The sequence below is a fragment of the Cygnus atratus genome, chromosome 26 (assembly GCF_013377495.2).
Source record: "Cygnus atratus isolate AKBS03 ecotype Queensland, Australia chromosome 26, CAtr_DNAZoo_HiC_assembly, whole genome shotgun sequence".
In the NCBI taxonomy this organism is placed as follows: domain Eukaryota; kingdom Metazoa; phylum Chordata; class Aves; order Anseriformes; family Anatidae; genus Cygnus; species Cygnus atratus.
In genome coordinates, this window is record NC_066387.1 from 5,307,051 (window position 1) to 5,312,599 (window position 5,549).

A 5,549-nucleotide genomic window follows, 5' to 3' on the forward strand; every position below is an offset into this window, starting at 1 on the left:
CATAAAGCAGAAGGAAGCCCACAGCCCCACTAGCTCCAGCAGGGCATCAGCAGACGCATGCCCTGCAGGAAGGGACAAGATAGCAGCAGTGGTGCGGGACCCCCGTGCCCATGGCCATGCCGGGGATGTGGCTGGACCCTGCTGCCACAGGTCCCTCGCTCACCCTGGCACGTGAACCTACCTTCCACCCTGGGCCATCAACAGGGAACAGCCCCAGAGGGGGAAAGATAACTCAGGGCTTTTCTCTCTTCCTCCAGCTCACTACTCCCAGAATAAAAGCAAAATCTGCTGATGTTGAAGCCGAAAAATAACTCTCGCTTGAAGCTGCTTCGCCTCCTGTTTCCCTGAGCTGGTGGGAACACGACTGCTCCCTATGCTCAAGTTGCTCCTCTTGTGCTGGAGAGCATCGCCCCTCAGCTCAGCTGTGCCGAGGATATCCCATGCAAACCACAGTTTTACAACCTCTGAAACCCACATGAAACCTGGGGGATCGGGAGCCACCTCTCCCACCTCTGCCATCCCTCCAGCAAGCAGCTGTGCCTCTACTCCCTCCTCTCCTGCTTTAATAAGCACCAAAGAAATGTCGATGATAAATAAATTAGCTCAAATTAAACCAGATCAATCACAGGCTGTCAAACTAGCAGCTCCCTATCGGATCTTTGATTTTTCTCCTGTTTAAAGCACATGCTCCACGTCTCTTGCCATGCCCCTGAACATCCCTTTCTCCATCTGGCAGTGCAAGGGATGCTGAAGCAGAGCTTTGGGGTGCAGAGCCCTGAACCCCCCATGGCCGATGGGGCTGTAAGGCACAAACCCCTCTGCTGGCATCACCCCCCGCTGGTCACGGTGGTCAAATGGGCTCAGCGGGGGCAGAGCTGGGTGGTGCAGCACTTTGTGCATGGGTTGTCGCAGGGTTCACCGCCTGCACTTCTGCATTTTCAAGGCCAGAAGCAGGATCTGCCCCTGGCAGACACACACAGACACATGCCCCTGGCAGACACACACAGATACATTGCAGTGAGCGGCCCTTTGGCTTGCTGGGAGCTGCTGGGCCATTCTGCTTTTACAGTTGACTTTTTAAAAAATTCCTGGTGATTTGATCGCAAGAGACATTTGGAGGAACTTTCCCTCTCTTGATACAGCCTTCCTCATGGCGTGGCCCCTGGAGCTGGGGAAGGCAGCGCCCGCCGGGGCGGTTTGCTCCTCACACCTGCAGGCAGCACGTCCCCAGCTGGGAACTGGGCACGAAGCCGAGCAGCACATGGGAGCTCCTGGGATGGCCTGGGCTGGTCCTCGCCAGGCCCCCGAGCATCCCCAGCCCATCCCCAGCCCCTCTTTACTCCAAAGATTCAGGTGCGGATCCACACGCCGATATGCTCTGGGTATATTTTGCAGTGGCGCTGCCTGCTCCTGTTATCCTCTCTCCTCATGTTATCCTCTCTCCTCCTGTTTGCTCTTTTCCTTCCCCAAAACCCATCTCCGGTTCAGGCTGGGCATGAATTTAAGGAGCAGCTGCTCTTCTGCAATCGCTCCCTTGCGCGAACGCTGTGGGAATTAGAGCACCTTTTGTCAGGTTTTAGCTCAATCCACTTTGTGAGTGGATTAGGAAACTGGCACAAGAGTACTCTGGGTCTGGAGCAGGAAGAGGCAGGCTGCTATTCTGGAACACGATAGGAGCCGCGTATGCTGTGACTGCTGCCTGCTCCATTTCCCTGAGAAACACAACCCCGGTAACACTCGCGTTTAAATCAACCCTGGGATTTTTGACAGGAGAATCCACCTAGCCCTAAAATCGAGGATGCTGAGAGCGGGGACGGGCAGGGCCCTGGGGTGGCAAGGAGGACGCAGGGGGAAAACAGGAGCAGCGGGAGGTGGGGACGACCCTTCCTTAGGCCGGGAGGTCTGCTGAGGTCTGCCAGGGAAAGGCTGAGGGGGGCTGCGAGCGGCTCCCGCCAGCCCTGGCAGCGGGGAGGCTGCAGGGACCGGAGCCTCGGGAGCGCAGGGGCCGAGGGCAGAGGCTGGAGGGAGGCACGTTCCGGCTGGAGGCTGCCAGCGGCACCTGCAGCTCTCCGCGCATCCGAGGGCATTCAAACCACCGCACACAAGCGACCCCCCCCCCCCGCCGCCCCCCCTCCGTGCCGAGCCCTCTCCCCCCGCCACCTACGGGGGGGGCCTCGCAGCCCCGAAGGGATCCGGGGTGGGGTTGGGGGCAGAGGCGGGCACCGGCCGGGAGGACCCCGGGGGATGCGCGGCCGCCCCCGGTACCCACGTGCGGCTCCCCGCGGGGCTCTGCCTGCCCCGGCACGGCTCGGCTCGCCCCCCCCGAGCCCCCCGGTACCCGCACTCACCGCTCGGCTCGCCCCCCCCGAGCCCCCCGGTACCCGCACTCACCGCTCGGCTCCGCTTCCCCGGCTGCCCATAGCGCGGGAGCGGCGGCGCGGGCAGAGCCGCAGCCCCGGGGGCGGCGCGGCGCTGGAGGCAGCGGAGGCTCCGGCCGGACCCCGGCCCGGCCCCGGCGCGTCCCCGGGGGGCGGCGCTCGGCTCCTCTCCCCCCACCCCTGCCCGCGGTGCGGAGCCGCCCCCCGAGCCCCCCGCCGGGCCGGGCCGGGCCGGGCCGGGCCGCCCCGGGAGTGCGGGGTAGGGGGGGATAAGGGACGAGAAGGGGGGATAACGGGATGGCAGCGGGGAGGGGGGGATGCGCGGCCCCCGGTTGTGCTGCGAAAACGCAGGGGCGAGAGCGGGGTGCACGCCCCCTTTGGCAGGGCAAGGAGGGGTGCGGGTCCCACCCCAGCCCCACATCTGCCTGGGTTACCCCCCCTTCCCCAGCAGCCCCCCAGTGTCCCTCCCCCCCCCCCGACTTTACACCCTCCCCCCGCCCTTTGTCACCCCGCCTGGGTGCCCACCTCGTTGTCTCCCTCTCCGCACTGGAGGCTTCATCCACACGGGTGATCGCGAACCAGCGAGACCATTTCCCCCCTATCCAACAGGAAAACTGGGGTGAACAGGGGGTAGATGGCTCCAGGAAGGAGCACAGGACCCCCACATTCAGAGCCCTGCATTGGGCTCTGCCAACCCTTGCAGCAGTGCCAAGCTCACGGGCAGCCCTGGTAGAGCCGGGAAGATGCTCAGCTCTGCACCCCACCAGCACCCGCATCCCATGTGGGGACAGCACTTACCATCAGCCATTCCTCCCCTGAGCTCCCCGGCTGCTCCTCTCCAATCCCACTAAAGCCTCCCACAAGTGGGGATGGTTTGGTTAATTAGGCTTTGGGGATGACAGAGGCCAGTTGCCTCCTCGGGGCTGGTTTCCTTCCAGCGCAGAATCGCAGTTGCTCCATATCCATCGATGCTTGGTCCGGGCTGCTCCTTTCTGGCCCTGGTGCTTAGGGAGCGAGACTGCTGAAATGCAGAGCCCTGTGCCCTTGATCTGTTGCGTGACAGTGGACAAGCATCACCTGAGCTCTTCAGTTACATTTTTCTGCATCTGACAGTGGCTTTCAAGCAGGGTTTGGCAGCACATCCTCCATTTTACAGGTGGGGAAACTGAGGGACAGACACCAGGGTTAAGGAGCAAGGCACAGCTCTCAAACCCAGGCTGATTTACTGTTGTGGGCTCCCTTGTCAGATGTTCTTGCCTGAATTTGCTCCTTTTGTGCAGGATGCTGCCAGGAGAAAAGCCAACAGCTCTCCTAGCTTGGGTGTTTTATCAGTGCCACTTGCAACTTCCACCCTTCCTGCTGTGCTGCAGCCCAGTGCTTCTGCTGATGGAGATTACTAGCTGCCTCCTACTGCTCATTTGCTCTGGGATGGGGAGTTATAATTTCACTGCAGACAGAGGCATCTCAGACTTTCCCATTTGAGTTTCATCCCCAGCCTCATCCCTGGATCTGCAGTTAAAACCAGCAGATTTATACAGGTGCAAAGGCATCTTGTTGCTGTTTTAAATGATAACAATTGATGTGCCTAATAAAAGATGAAAAATCCAAGCATGAGAAATGCAGCTGTTTTAGTTGGAGATGCATTTGTAAGAGGCTGGTGTGGAGGGTGTGGGCGGCTCTGGAGCAACCTGCGTTTCATTTCACTTCCCCAGGCTGAAAAGGTGATTCTGGCTAATTTGAACCTACTCATTAAGCCACTGTTTCAAAAACACAGAGTCAATTAAACCACCTTCCCCCCGCACTCGCTCTGTGGGCCTGCCTTACTCTTAATCAAGGGATGGGGGGAATTGCAGCATCCGTGTGGTGGGGAACAAACACTGAGCTGGTTTTGGCTGATGGAGGCGGCTGCCCTACTGCTGCCGGGTGGGGGGGACGCTTGGCACGTGTGACCCCGAGAGCAGAGGGGCCCGCAGGTGTCAGCACCAGCCAGGCCGGTGGGGAGTCCCTGGGGCAATGCAGGGGGTGAGCAGGGTTCAGGCAGGGTTTGTTTTCAGAGGTGCTGTTCTGAGCCAGCGCTGGGAGCAGCTTGACAAGTTATAGTGCTTTCTGGGTCATTTTCACACAGACTCAGCAAAATGATTAAAATTAAAAACAAATAATAAAAAGAGAGAGAGACAGAAAAAAATCACAGCTGCTCTAGCACACACTCAAAATCCCAAAGAGTTTTTGGCTGAAAAGTGCTAAAGAAAAAAAAAAAGCAATAAGCAGAGGTAATCTGCCTTTTGCTGCACTTTGCTCTCCTGCTGAGGAGCAGAGCAGCTTTCCCAATGGAGCCAGGGCCTCTCCCTGCCCGCTGCTGCCCCTTGGCAGCCCCAGCCCCGTTGGGTGTGCTGGTCCCCTGCCAGCCCAGATGCAGCAAGCGGCACTGCCAGCCCTGGTGACAGCCAGGGATTTTTTTTCCCCCCTTAGGGATGCAGTGGGAGCCACGTACTGTCTATGGGCTCTTGGTGGTCATTAATTGTGCCTAATGAAACCTCGAGGAACTCACAGAAGGAGCTGCAATCCCCATGGCCGGTCCAGCAGATGGTGTTGGACCCCGCAGAACTCGGGGTGTAGGGGGGGAGAGTTCATTGGGATCCCCTCTGGCGGTGGGGGAGGGAAGGCTGGAGGCATGCGAGGGAGCATCCCCAGGGCATGGCTCCTGCACCAGGACAGGGCAGCGGCAGCCAAAGCCCTAGCCATGGGGACCGGGGACAGCAGCGGCCCCAGGACTTGTCCCACCAGGGCGGGCAATGCCTGGCTGAACCCTGCCCCATCCGTGCCCCAGTGCCCTTCCCTGGGAGCCCAGTTGCTGTTGGGGGGCACAGAAGGGGGTTAATCCCCAGCCCCCGGATTGCTGGTCGCCTGCTTTGCAGGGACACAATCGTGAGTGGAGAGTGACACCGCATGGCCGGAGGCAGCAAGGCCCTGGGTACCCTGGGGACACCAGCCCGTGGTTGTCCCCTTCTCGGGCTGGGAGTACGGGAGGAGCATCATGGAGCATCCCCTCCATGTGGGCCGGGCACGGATGAGCAGGATGAGACGGGATGAGATGCCACGGGCTCGCTCCAGCCGGCACCCCAAGCACAGAGGCACCTGTACCCATCGGTGCAGGGCTGGGGGTTGCACCCC